Genomic DNA, 12,504 nt, shown 5'->3' with positions numbered 1-12,504 from the left:
TTATAGAAGCAAATCACCCGGTCTTTTCTCCTAGAGTTACTTGTAGGCTCAAACCATTCACCTTCCAGTTATCAGGCTACATTGAATGATTTCACCATGCGTCTTCAACAGGAGTGAAAAAATAAATGTCTACTTGGAAGAGAAAGGACAATAAATTAAATAATTATGTGTGTGTGTTCAACTAGGACTTTTTCAAAACAATATTCAGCTAACAGAAAGAACACATTTCCCCATAGGCTTATGTGTCTGTGCTCCTCAGCATTCAATACTCAAATCCAATAGAGAACTGTCCCAGAGAGATGTCCTTAAACTCCAGTAAGGAATACTTTATGGAGGTACATGAGGATATACATTAGGCTAGCATATACTTATGCATTCTATAGGCTGTTGAGTTCAAATTTCACCATCATAAAGCATTTTCTGAATAGCCCATTTAGAAGTATATGCATTTCCTTTCTGGTTCCTAAAAGCTGTAATCTGTACTTCACTTAATTTTTATGGTCATGAATTATCTGATGTAAATTGTATACATGTCTCATCTTAAGGAAGCATGGTGTAGTAGAATAGCATCAACATTAGAGTTAGGTAGAAGTAGGTTTAAACTCCAATTCTACTACTTATCATTGGAGTACAGTTGTACAAAGCATTTAATTTTTTGGAGAAAAATTGAACATGCCATATATACTTGAATATAAGCCGACCTGAGAATAAGCCGAGCTACCTAATTTTTACCTGGGAAACTAGAAAAACTGATTGACTCGAGTATAAGCCTAGGGTGGAAAATGCAGAAGCAATTGGTGAGTTTCAATAATCAAAACAAATGATAATAAAATTACTAAAAATCGAGACATCAGTGGGATAATGTATTGCAATCTTTATCTTAAATACAAAACATAAATAAAAGGACAACAAGTCATTTAACATTAGTAAACCAGCACAGTAAGTGGAAAATAGGTTCAACAAAAACAATAGGGTATCAACAATGATACCTTAAGAGTACTATTCCCTGAGCTCAATCAGCAACCAAACTAAAATGTAAAGAGTTAAAATCCTTCAAAACTGGATTCCTCATCATCACTCGTATCTCAATGCAGAGCGTCAGCTTGTGTGAGGTCAACATAGATGCTGTCCTCACTGAGATCACCGTCATCACCATCACTGCTGTCATTTTCATACAAAGCGCAGTCTTCACTGCCATCCATAGCATTACTAATACTACATTTCTGGAAGACATGTCACACCATGTCTTCTGGAATGTCTTCCCATGCATCTTGAACCCACTTTTCTATTAACTCTATGTCAGGCTTCATGATATTTCCTCCTTTTGTTAGTCGGGTTTGATCAGATGACATCCATTCATGCCACACCCTTCGTACATGGACTTGAAAAGGCTTATTCAAAGATACATCCAGAGACTGCAGTAGAGATATAAGCCCACCTGGAATAACAGCTGAAGTAACTTTACTAGATTTTGCCTTTTTTTTTTTATGTCATCTGATAGGTGGGCTCTGAACATATCCCAAACAAGTAACAATGGCTTTTTCTTTAAGGCTGCTCCTGGTCGTCACTTCCAAATTTCTACCAGCCATTTTTTTTTGTTCCGTCTTCATCATCCAGCCTTTAACATGTGCATGCACAGTAATTCTTGGTGGGAAATTGATCTTTTTAGGCAAGGTCTTTCTTTTAAAAATAATGACAGGATGCAGTTTAGTTCCATTAGCCAAACATGATAGAAGAACTGTAAAGTGTTAGTTTTTTTATTCATTTCCTGTGGTTTTGAGAAAAATGGTTTTTCCTCCTAAACTTGCCACAGTTTTGTTGCTTGGAAGATCAAAAGTCATGGCAGTTTCATCCATATTCCCAATATCTGCCAGGTCATAATTATAAATCTTTCTTTGTTTTATAATAAATGATTGGAATGACATAATTTTTTTCTTTAAGGTCTTGTGGCAATTTCTGGGAAATCTTTGTTCTTTGTCTCAAACATAATAGGCCAAACCTATTCATGAAGCGGGTACACCATCCTGCTGATGCAGCAAATTTTTCAATGCCTGGTACTTTATATTTGGCATCCTGAGCCATTTGTAGAGCATGTATGCGATTCCCATTCGTGTTATGCAGTAACCATTTTGAGGACACTCCATAACCCATTTATGCAATTCATTCTCTAGAGCACCATAAAAAGACGTTAAACCACGATGAGCTTTTTTAGCTTTTGGAATCTGTTCCGAGGCAGCCTTCATTTTCTGCCACTCCCTCACTTGCTTTTCTTCAACACAGAATTCCCTACTTGCAATACTGTTATTGCTCTCTTCTGCTCTTGACACAGCTTCATTTTGAAACCAGCCTCATATGACTGGTGTTTTTGTTTTGGTTCAAGAGTATCCATTTCTAATAGGATAAAAATACAAGACTTTGAAAAATAACTTTCATGATAATGCTCCCCTACCCACGCCCCATGATGTGTTAGCCGGGAGGAGGGGTGGGGGGCGTCCATGCAGGTGGGGGATGCAGGATGTGAATTAACACAGAGACTAGAGGGGAGAGAGGGAGTGCAGCCACAGACACTTCATTACCAGTTCAGCTGCTGGTGTAAGTGAATCTCTACCGGTGCTTCTGTGAATTGGAGCCGTCCATGTCATAGGATGGCTCTGATTGGTTAGATGTAAGTAAACAAACATTCAAAGCCCTACAGTGTCAGCGGGGCTTTGAATGAGCAGTGGAGAAACAGCAATCACCCATGAGATAACGGGTGCTCATCCCATTACATCAGGGGGCCCCAGTGAGATGTTACACCTCACTGGGTTACCACTGACCCATGTATAAGCCAAACCCCAGTTTTTCAGCACATTTTTTGTGCTGAAGAACTCATCTTATGCATGAGTATATACGGTATATAGAATCAAGTAGCTATCCAACAGACATGAATTTCTTTCTTCTTATCCCAATCTCTTCCTCTTACCTATCTGACTCTATGATCTTAGATGATGGGCATTTTTCTAGTAAAATGAAATATCCTGTAATGAGTTTCAATTTGGCTGATAGCCACAAGGTCAGCAGTTTGAAGCCACTAGTAACTCCTGGGGAGAAAAATGAGGCTTCCTGCTTTCATAAGATTACAGCTTCTGAAATTCACAAAAGACGTTCTACTCTGTTTTACTATGTTCTATTTCAAGTATGAGTTGAAATTGACTCAATGTTGCTTTTTGACATTGGTTTGTTTTTGTTGCTTTGTTGTATATTGTTGCTTGGTTTTTCTCTGTCTTGATTTTGTGCATGTTATTATCTCCGCAGGTCTGTCTAAATAACATAGGCTGGATGAAAATTCTGGAGGAGAAAACAATGGAACCGACAGTCCCTGGGGGGACATGAAAGAGGAAGAGACGGGGGGAAAGGTAGTGGTGTTAGCAAACCCAGGGACAAAGGAAAAACAAGTGATCCAAATCGGTGGTGAAGAGAGTGTAGGAGGCCTGGTAGGGAGTGATCCAGGGTAATATAACCAAGAGGAATTACTGAAACCCAAATGAAGACTGAGCACAATAGTGGGACAAGAGGAAAGTCAAAGGAACTAGAGGAAAGAGCTAGAAGGCAAAAGACATTTATAGAGGTCTAAATAAAGGCATGTACATATGTAAATATATGAGGATGGAGAAATAGATCTATGAGCATATGTTTATAGATTTAGTATTCAGGTACCAGAAGGACATTGGGCCTCCACTAAAGTATTCCCTCAATGCAAGAATACGTTCTTCTATTAAAGTGGCATTCTATGATGCTCACCTTCCCAACACAATCGCTGAAGACAAAGCAGGTGCATAAGCAAGTGTCGTGAAGAAAGCTGCTGGTGCCCGGCTATCAAAAGATGTAGTGTCTAGGGTCTTAAAGACTTGAAGGTAAAAAAAGCAGCCATCAGAGGAGAAAAAAAAGAAAATGATTAGGGCAAAGAATGTACAGATGTGCTTTATACAATTGATGTATGTATATGTATGGACTGTGATAAGAGTTGTATGAGCCCCTCATAAATTGTTTTTTTTTTTTAAAGGAGCCATCTAGCTCAGAAGCAACAAAGCCCACATGGAAGAAGCACACCAGCTTGTGTGATCACCAGGTGCTGAAGGGACCAGTTATCAGACATCACAGAACAAAAAAATCATATCATTATGTGCTCACCTCCATGACATGATCACTAAAGACAAATGGGTACATAAGCAAATGTGGCAAAGAAAGCTGATGGTGCCCAGCTATATAGCTTCTGGGGAATTAAGGGCTTGAAGGTAAACAAGCGGCCATCTAGCTCAGAAGCAACAAAGCCCACATGGAAGAAGCACACCAGCCGGTGCAATCATGAGGTGTCGAAGGGATCAGGTATCAGGCATCATCAGAATAAAAAATCTTATCATAGTGAATGAGAGGGGAAGTGTGGAGTGGAGAACCAAAGCCCATTTGTAGGCCACTGGACATATCCTTACAGAAGGGTCTTGGGGAGGAGACGAGCCAGTCAGGGTGCTATGTAGCAATGATGAAACATACAACTTTCCTCTAGTTCCTAAATGCTTCCTCCTCCCCCACTATCATGATCTCAATTCTACCCTACAAATCTGGCTAGAGCAGAGGATGTACACTGGTATAGATAGGAACTGGCAACACAGGGAATCAAGGGTGGATGATCCCTTCAGGACCAGTGGTGGGAGTGGCAATACTGGGAGGGTGGAGGAAGGGTGGGTTGGAAAGGGGGAACCGATTACAAGGATCTAAATGGGACCTCCTCCCCGGGGGACTGAAAAAGAGAAGTGGGTGAATGGAGACATCTGACAGGGCAAGATATGACTAAATAATAATTTATAAATTGTCAAGGGTACATAAGGGAGAGGGGAGCGGGGAAGGAGGGGTAAAAATGAGGACCTGATGCCAGGGGCTTAATGGAAAGCAAATGTTTTGTGAAGGATGAGGGTAATGAATGTAAAAATGTGCTTTACACAATTGATGTATGTATGGATTGTGATAAGAGTTGTATGAGCCCCTAATAAAATGATTTTTTTAAATAATGAAATTAACTCAGTGACAGAGAGCATAGAGTTTTTAGGTAGAGTGGTGGAGAACAGACCCAGAGGTTTGTTTTGTGGAATGAAGTACTCTTACCAGATAGAAATTATCTGTGTGCTCACACACTTGCAGAATTGGGGATATAGGTTCTTCTTCCGTATACTTACCATTACAAGAGGAGACAATTACTGAGCATGGACTTTGAATGTTGGGCTCATGTAATACTGCCCATCTCCTCCCAGTAGCTAATTAATGTAAAACCCATGAAACACACAGAGCTTATTTGCTGGAGAAATAAAGTCAATTAGTTTAGATAAGGCTTCATTATTTTTGTTTTTGTTTTGTAGAAGATATAACATTAAATGAAAAGGATCATAGGCTATACTTGATTTTCTGTCTTCACAGAAAATAAGAATCATGTAATTTTAGACATAAAAATGTGCTCAGAATTATTATTCCAAATAGAGTTTTGTCTTATGCTATTACAGTGGAAGTTTAAAAGGTGGGACAGGGACAGACAATAGGTCTAAATATAACATAAACACACCCAGGCGCACATGTGCACCTCTACACACAGCTATGTGTACACACAGCTACACACGACAGAAACAATAACTTGGAGCACTTTGTAATTCTTGTGAAAAACAAGTAATTAAAATGACAGGTAACAAACAATCAGAGGCAATTACCGGTAATACTCACACACGCATCTGATGATTAATAGCATTAGATTCCATGGAGGTGATTAATAAAGAGGCAGGCAGTACAGAGATAACATATAAAAGATTAATAATGAAACTCTCTCTGTCCTTGAAGGAAGTGCAACAAAGATTAAGGAGTCGCCTTTCCCAAATGCTGCTCCTAAGAAAACTTCCTGGCATGCAGAAAACCCAAGAGCATTTGAAGCAAAAATGTGTAAACAGAAAAATCAGATTGTAATCTGGAGCTAGTAACTTAATGACTCTCTTTCAATGTCCACAAGTTAAAAATGGGGCAAGGTGATATCAACATTTCTTAGCTGTATGAAAAGACTTAATACTTTTAAGTATCTGTTTCTAGATCATGAATACAGTAGATAAAACCATGAACACTTAAAGAAAACAGGATGAAGTTATTATTGCAGATTCAGAGAGTCAACCCCATGTTAAAAAGTCACCAAAAGCAATATTCAGATCTGAAAGCACTGATTTATCAACCAATAGATGTGTATTGAATAATTGTCTTTTAACTATTTTTCTACAACTCCACCAGTTGGTTTGGCAAGACTTTGTTTTCCTCAGTAGGCTATCTCCTAAAGTTCACTGCTAAAAGCAATTTCAGTGGAAACCTTTTTCCAGAGAAAAGAACCAGTTTGGAAAAAATTAAAATGAGTAAGTAATCTGATGTTGTTCAACATTTTACATGAGAGAGCCTCAATAATTTTCTTCCCCAAATTGTTCGCGGTTCGTTTGATCTTTGAAACCACTGCACAGATAAAGACCGGGTGGAGGAAGCATGCCTCTGCTGGGAATGGCTCAGAAGAAGTGGATAAAAAGATAGGAATGAAAGGAGCATCTTTCCTTTTGACACCACTTGTTGAGATCACCCTTCCATTTTGCTGACAAAGAAATGATAACATTGAGAGGATTTTTCTAAAAAGTAAGCAGTTGGGAACAAAGCTATATAAAATCCATCCCATGCGGGATGTTGAGCTTGGAATAAAAAGATCTGGGTGACTTGTCCCCACTCTTTACTCATCTACCACGAACACAGGAAAATGGCATTGCCTTTTTTTATCTCACTCTCTCACTTTGGTCTTCATGAGCTATTGAGACAGGTAGGTTCAGTGTGCCAACCTAGCCAATGGGAACATGTGGGATTAATAAAGTCACAGTTTGGATGAAAAAGAGATAAATGGTTCAGCAAGCTCCATCCCCCCCCCTCTCTCTCTGATGATCAGACCAGCATGGGGCTGCCTCAGCTACTTCTCTGACTCAATTTGTGAGCTACACTACCTGTGAGACAGCCAACCCATGGATTGTGTCACTAGTGCTTGAGATCCCTTCGAGACCTGCTTAGTCATGCTGCTGGTATATACATTGCTTGAGCTTGGGGCTGTCCAATCCTGTCATCTGGCTGACTGTTTTATATATCTATCCATATATAAAACCATAAGTGTCCTGGTTTTGTTTCTCTAGATAACCCTGTCTAACACAGCTTTCCATTGAAGTACTTTAGTATTCTGAGATTCAAACAGAATGGATTGCATTGGGTTTAATCTCAATCTTATGAGTATGATATTTTCCCACCAAACAAATCTTTTAGTAGCTCAAGTAGAAAGGAAACACCATGACATTTGAATCTTTTATTATCCTAGATTTTTAAAACCCTGATTCTGTTTGGACACTACAACTTAATTCTTAAAATGCTTTCTCTTTTCTTGCTATGTGGGGAATTCCCAAGGTCAAGGATCTTTGGCTGAATATTTTGGGACACTGGCAGTTTTATGGAGTTATGTACAAGATTAGATAGTTTGTTAAAAATGTGTCCTCATTGTGTAATTTAAAAGACTATTTGTGTATATAACTTCATTTCTAATACTATTCTCAGATTGACCTAGATTTTCACCATACCTTCCGACACATTTCAAAGAATCACATTCCTCTCTGAAACCCTGTAAGTAAGTCAAAGTTGCTCTCAACCTCAGTATATGTTTCAGCAGCTGTGATCATCCTGCATTTGGCATCATTGCATGTGTCTCATGAGTCTGAAGATATAAGATTATGGATTGGTATCAGGCAGATGAGCTAATATTGAATTTATGGGCTTTGGCTGGACTGGATTGGGATGCTTTCTTAATGTATAATTACCCTTTATATAAAACTCTCTCTTGTACACATGTGAGTTCCTATGGACTTGTTTCTCTCGTTTACCCGGGCTAACACAGTAGCTCAAACTGGATGTGAGTGAAAGACATATACACGCCTCTTGTGAAAATTTCCAAGTCTCTTTGTCAATAATTAACATCATTTGTTAGAGAAAATTATACTACTTAAAAAAGAGGAGAGCTTCAGTCAGATGGATTGACACAACGATGAGTTCAAACATAGCGTTAATTGTGTGGATGGCACAGGACCAGATAGGGTTGCCCTCTCTTTTATGGAGTATGGCTTGAGTTAGACCTAACTTGATGGCTGAAACAACAACAACAACAGGAAATGCTCAGCACCACCACAAGTTGCCATGTTATTATAGATTTTCATTACGGGAGTTGTAACTTAGAAAAATATCTTGCCCATTAGAATTGTAGAGTTTGAGGGTTCTGGGTTATTTTTGCAGAACCACTACCTGATGTACAAGGAGATGTACAAAATATAAAAAATGATGATTGGTAATGTTTTACTTTTCCATTTCTATGGGTTTTTTTCCTGCCCTTAGTTTGCTTGTTTTTGTTTTAAGTTTGTCTTTTATTGTCTGCTAGTTGGCTTGTTGCTGTTGTTGGGTTAGTTGGTCTTATGGGGTTTTAAAGTTGTCAAAATACAACCACCAAGTCAACCTGAGACATTCATATCCCAGGGACAAGCAGATGGCTTCTGGACTTCCACTGCACTCTAGTCCCAATCTAAGAACAGTTGGTTCGGATCACATGGTCTTGCTCAATACTCACCTTCATGAAATGGTTACTGAAGATAAGGGTGCTCCATCAAAGTGTGGTGAAGAGAGCAGATGGTGCCTGGCTATCAATCGGAATAGTATCTGGGGTCTTAAAGGATTGTATTCAAACAAGCAGCCATCTAAGTGAAGAGTCTACTAAGTCCACACGGATGAAGCACACCAGCTTGTGTGATCCAAAATGACAATAACAAAATTCAAATATGACAAAGGGAAGAACTATTAGAACCTAAATGGCAAATACCCAGTTTGTAGAAGGGAGGACAATGGGAGCCCAAAACCCACCAGCAGACTATCTAGTTAAATTAAGCCACTGGCAGATGCCCACTAGCCAAAGGCATAGGTCTCGACAGCTTTACCGTCAGATAGAGAGCATTGTAAGTGTGGTTATACTGGATTGAGCTTGATGCTTGGTCAGTTGTCCTCCCTCTTGACCCAACCTGAAATTCTTGTAGGTGCAAGTATTTCTTGCTTGTTCCACACCAAAAATTTCTTCCCTGGCCTTTTGAATATCCTTGGTGGTCTTTTCTATCATACTCACTGTTTGTATCCTTATCTCTGTATTATAATTCTTTTTGTCTTACCACTTTAATTTGCTTCTGTTTTTTATAATTCCCACTGGGTTTTCCAGTTTGTGAAGCCCAGAATGAGTAGCTGCATGGAGATAAGCACTGATGCAAGGCTTAATAAGGGGGGTAGGTGTGGGGGTGGGACAGAGAGCAAGGGGGTTGGGGGGCAAACTGGATGTGAGAGGGGGTAGGGGACACTAGAAATAATGTGATTACGTAGCTCATTTGAAAAGTTATTAAACCATGGGGGGAAGTAAAGAAAATGTTCTAAAACTGATTATGGTAATGACTGTACAACTCTTATTGGTATGATTGAATTATTTAATTGTGTGACATGTGGATTATGTGCCAATAAAAGTGTTTTTAAAAATACAGGAAACTTAAAGATTCTGTCATAATCACCATCCTTTCCACCATCTTCATCAGCGCAAGCATTCAATTGTATTATTCCTTAATCAGCACTTCACACACATTAACATAATGAAGTAGAAGTGAAAATATGAGTCCATACACAGCTTGCATGATAGGAACTCAAATTGTAAATGTGCTATTGAAAATTTCCTCCTGTGACCATCCTACCTAATGCAGATCTATCCTGCATATAGTTCTACCATGCAGTGGTAATGGGTGTACTCATTAAGCTTAATACTTCATTCCCATTTCTTATTCCTTCTACAAGATATAGTCATATTGTCTTTCACTAAATAGGGTTTATGAGGTCCATCTCAGGTGATTTCTCAGTGGTTGCTTATAATATTGGATCATAATGCCTTATCACTCCCCATCCTTGCCATCATTCATTGAGAACCAATAATACTTTCTCACTCTGAAAACTTGCAGCAAGACACGTGATTTCCTTTCATCAATAACGTGTGTCTGTGAATGTGAAGCATGAAATAACAGCAAGAAGTTCTGCATTTGCTTGTATTTTTTGACCTGGTCTCTTGTTGGGATCCTGCCCAACACCCTAACAGGACAGACTCTGCAGACACTTCTTAGAGGTAGACCCTGGAGTGAGAGATAGATGGATCAGCCTTCAGCCTACATCAGAGTCCTCAATGAACCTGAAGTCTTATAATGCAATCACTTTTTTGTTGTGGTTGTTAAACCATTTAGATTTGGGGGATGCCTTGTCATGATACATTATGGTAGCAATAGTTAACTAAGACATTTTTATATGCCCAAATGTATGCTACTTCACTAAGAAAAATAGTTGGTAAAAATAATATTAAAATCAATGAGTTTCTGATGCTTATGCATCTCTGTAAAATTTATGCGGATAGATATTATCTCTATGACACATAAAATGAAATTTCAATATACAAAGATTAAATGACTGACTCAACTACTGGAATAATCCTGAAAGACCTGTATCCTCTGCTTTTCTAATATCATTTTTTCCTGCCTTTGTGATTAGACTACAACCTCTACTCTGTGCTCAGAGAATTTTCTCTAGAAAAATTGTTGTTTTTCATAAATCCCACATCATGTAGTGAAGAACATTTAAATTTCAGACTTAGAGCTGTTTGGCCTTCTTCAAGATACCTAGACCCCTTGAACCTTACATTTCATGCTTACAAAATGTGTGAAGCAATACGGACCTAACAGATTATTGCAAGAATTAAATAAAAGAATGCCCTATGGTCCGTGATTAGTTACTAATAGACCTAAACCGTGCTGGCTTATCCAACAATTAAGGTAATCATTGCGGTCCTTCGTTCTAACCTGTAGTGGATGAATTCACATTTTCCGCTACATCAAAGATTCTGCTTTTGGCTATGGCTGGCATCTGTGCCCCTCCCAGCCCCATAGCACCGTCAAGGAGAATTAATGTCCTTTTTCAAATTCAGAGTTTCTCATAGGCATGGACTACCCAGTACAAATGAGCTTACTTGTGCTGACATAAGAATCTGTAGTGATGTGGTGAAAAACTCACGCAGGGAACCAATCACAATGATCTCCATATAACCCTCTCCCAGTGGGACAGACAAAAGAAAAGTGGGTGAAGGGAGACATTGGTCAATGTAAGACATGGAAAATTATTTTTATAAATTATCAAGGGTTCGTGAGGGAGGGAGGATGGCAGAGAGGAAAAATGAGCTGATACCAAGGACTCAAGTATAAAGAAAATGTTTTGAAAGTGATGAAGGCAACATATGTACAAATGTGTTTGACACAATGGATGGATGTATGGATTGTAATAAGAGCTGTATGAACCCCCAATAAAATGATTTTTAAAAGAAGATAAAAGAAAACTCATGCAATTTTCACTACAGTTTATTATGTAAATATGTAAATACATGTAATCCTATGCTCACTTGTATATTAAGTAATTCATCCTTAAAACTAAAGTGTGAATCCAGGTTTGGATGATTCTGTTATAGCATGCTGTTTCACCCAGATAAGAAGTCACAGAAAGGTAGTACTGACCCAACTTCAAATTGCTCTGCATAAATTACATCTGTCAGGAAGGAGGTTCCCAAACTGTTACAGCACTTGCTCTATGATATCGAGCCACAGAGAGGTTCTAGCCCTCTTAGGATAGGTTCTTATGTATGAAATGGGGACACTGAAAGTACCTACTTAACAACACTGTTATGGGAATTAAATAGCACACAGTTAGAATTCAATAAATAATAGACTCTATTATTGTATCAAATTAACAATCAAATAATTAAAAATGAAACCTGCCTATTCGTGACTTTCTTGAGCCTCCACAACTTTCAGTGCTAGACTGGAAAATACCCTCTACTTACTGTATTCCTTTTGAAGGCTGACAGCAAAGCTTCTTGATGTCAAGCAGTAAAATTTCAAGTGCAAGCAGACATTCATGAGAAAACAAAGTACGAAAAATAAAGCAAGGAGTATGGGTCAGGTTTCCACAAAAAATAAATCTTATCCCTGGGGCAAGTTGCTTACCATCTGCTGCCTTGCTCTGAAGCATCTCATGCATACACAAACCATCTCCATCTAGAGGGATCTCTGTAGGAAAGGACGACAGGAAAGAAGAGAGTTTTTCTTTCAGGATAGCACAAGGGACAGTATGATCTGAGCAGTGTTTGAGGTTGGGCTATTTATAGAAATGAAACCAGTGAAGATTCTATATGTTTATATCCAGAAAGGTGCATCAAGAAAATGGCTCACAAATTGTAGCTGCAGGCAAGTTCCAAGTCCCTGAGTCAGATGTTAGACGGGAGGCTTCACCTGCCTTGCACAGTGTGGGAGACGAATAAACCCAAAG

General features: G+C 38.8%; 2 long non-coding RNA genes across 6 annotated transcripts in view; one reads left to right on the top strand and one right to left on the bottom strand.

Moving 5' to 3' along the window:
- LOC142459137 (uncharacterized) overlaps positions 1–9,383 on the top strand; it is a 26,776-nt gene extending 17,393 nt beyond the window's left edge. For all 5 annotated transcript variants that reach the window (XR_012786451.1, XR_012786448.1, XR_012786449.1 and 2 more), the window contains 2 exons: positions 3,295–3,395; positions 4,043–9,383. This is a non-coding gene — a long non-coding RNA (uncharacterized LOC142459137). The remainder of the gene's footprint in view (positions 1–3,294; positions 3,396–4,042) is intronic.
- LOC142459138 (uncharacterized) overlaps positions 1–12,504 on the bottom strand; it is a 19,751-nt gene extending 7,247 nt beyond the window's left edge. Inside the window, exons 1-2 of the long non-coding RNA XR_012786453.1 lie at positions 12,408–12,504; positions 12,183–12,245 (exon numbers count right to left, since the gene is read on the bottom strand). This is a non-coding gene — a long non-coding RNA (uncharacterized LOC142459138). The remainder of the gene's footprint in view (positions 1–12,182; positions 12,246–12,407) is intronic.

Source organism: Tenrec ecaudatus, chromosome 10 (assembly GCF_050624435.1).
Source record: "Tenrec ecaudatus isolate mTenEca1 chromosome 10, mTenEca1.hap1, whole genome shotgun sequence".
Lineage (NCBI taxonomy): Eukaryota > Metazoa > Chordata > Mammalia > Afrosoricida > Tenrecidae > Tenrec > Tenrec ecaudatus.
Note: the sequence above shows the minus strand (reverse complement) of the source record. Positions and strands in the feature narration are given on the sequence as shown.